Source organism: Oryzias melastigma, linkage group LG7, assembly GCF_002922805.2.
Source record: "Oryzias melastigma strain HK-1 linkage group LG7, ASM292280v2, whole genome shotgun sequence".
NCBI lineage: Eukaryota > Metazoa > Chordata > Actinopteri > Beloniformes > Adrianichthyidae > Oryzias > Oryzias melastigma.
This window is the reverse complement of record NC_050518.1, coordinates 17,148,265-17,150,700: the sequence shown is the minus strand read 5'-3', so window position 1 is coordinate 17,150,700 and position 2,436 is coordinate 17,148,265.

Genomic DNA, 2,436 nt, shown 5'->3' with positions numbered 1-2,436 from the left:
TTCCTCCATAGACATGTACCTCCCTTTTGTTTGTTGCAGCCAAGCAGGCACGTCACCTTGGATAGATGCCACAAACAAAACTTGAATTTACAGAATGAGTTTTAGTTTTTATTTTCTTATCAAGTTTACCCAGTATTTAAAAAAGACTTTAATATGGTTGTGGAAATTGGATGATTATTTCTTCACAGACATCAGGTTTAGTCATTGTGTGTTTCTTCTATGTTTTGAAAGAAGCATGGTTTTTACATGCAGTTCTGTGATATTTGCACATGTGATGTCTTAAGTCAGTAATGGCCTTCCTCTTAATTATCTGGCAACTGATACTTTTGGAATATCTCTTAAACTTGAGGACGTCTTTAGTTTTTTTTTTTTTTGCTTTGCTTTTTACCCTAAATGAGGCTTTATTTCTTTCTTTTTCTCTCTCTTTCGTGAGCCTCAACAAGCATTATCCCCTTTGCTTTTTATTTTTTTTTATGAGTGAGCACAGACTGAGTATGCCTCCAATGCCATTAATATCGAGAGAATCTAACAGTGATCGAACAGAAAGGTGAAATGAAGATTTCTATGAAATGAGCTGCTGAAAAGATGATCAAAGAGGAATTTAATGTGTTTTTTCTGGAAAAGTAACAGATGGTAAATGAAACTTTTACAACTATTTGTTGGATATACTTTTTATTGTGTCCTTTTTAATTCTTCTTGCATGAATATATCTGCACTTAATGACTAGATTGTACTGTATAAACCTGAATGTACATATTCAACTATAAATAGGCTTCTAATAAAGACTTTGAGGAACTCCTCCTACTCTGTATTCAGGTGCGTGCATGTGATTGCCACTGAGAATGCACACTTAAAGCAAAGAGAAGTTGGCTAAAAGGAATATTGACCTCTTTTTCTTATTTATTCAGATGAAAGATGCAAGAATGAGTTACAGTTCTATAAATGTAAGCCTGAAAAATGTTGATATGTGAGTGCACTTCAAAATATTATTTCCTTTTTTTTTCCTTTGTGTATGTATTGTGTGTACCTAAAGAATAGAAAACTGAGATGTGAATATTTATTGCTTCTTATAAATTAAAGTGTCCTTGCAGTGAAGTGACCATTGTGTGCGTGTATTTTGTGTCAGAGGAAAGCATAAATTATTCACTAAATTTAAGAAAAGTACTTTTTTATAAGCAATATTAAAACTATATACTGTTTGCAGAAGGCGAGTCACTTGAAAAAAAAGTCGAATGCACAGGGTGAACATGCAGACAGATATTTATATTCATTATTATCTCTCAAGGACTTGAGAAAAATGAGCTGCTGATAAAATGGATTTCAAAAGGATTTAAATAAAGAAACAATTTGTTTCCTGTTCTTATTCTGCTCTTACCTTTTTTTAAATTCTTACATGAATCTTCATATTTAATCAAAATATTATACTCCCTATATGTCTCTTTCCTTATCCTGGCATTTTGGAGATTTAGCCCACATGCAACCAAGGTTATCTTTTATTAAACAAACAAAAAAAATGCTACACCCAACAGCTTTTCATCAGCATGCTCACAGAACATTCTTTTCTCGTGGACCATTTTACATACAGATGAAGTTTTATTAAAGCAATCAACAATAAAAAAAAATTTATGTAACAAATTGGAAATATAAACAAAGAAAGATCCTAAAAGCATGCTCGAAAACTACTGAAAGTTAGGAATTTTATAACCAAAAAAATCCTTAAATAAATAATAATTTCACTGGAAACTTAGCCTTTGATCCACGTATTCCTGGGACATGTACTTTTCACAGGGACCCATGACACTCAGAAAAATGCAACATATTGAAAATCATGTAAACACTTTTGCTTGGGTGAAAATCACTCAGTAATGGTGCTCTGGGGTTAGAATATGTTTGAAATTATGTTGGACCCAACATTGCAACTTTCAGTCTTGGACAAAATATATACAAATATATTTTACAAATCTGTATATGATCAAATGAAACAAATGCAGAAGAATTTATATTTATTTTCCTAGAGCATTAATTAATACCCTACTTTTTTCTTGCACTAAATTCTATATTACTTTGTGTCACTTTTTCCCCCAAATTAATTGAGCATGTTTCTTTAATAATATTTTGTTATTTTACTAGTTTTATTTTTCTTTTTGGTAATAAATATATTCTTAAATGACTCTCTTTGTCAATCCAGTAATTACTAAACTTGAAGTTCAGATGAAACAGCATTTAGGTGATGAGAAAAATATAGACTTAATCATTCGAATAAATATGTTATTATTCCTGTTTATAATATTGCGGTCCAATAACAGGGGTTTTTTTTTTAAGGAGGCTTGTTAATACACCATGCAGCTGACTATTAATAATACTTAGGTGTTTCCTCTACTGATGTTATGTTGGGAATGACACCATTTCTTTTTGCGTAAGTGGGCACTACTTTCA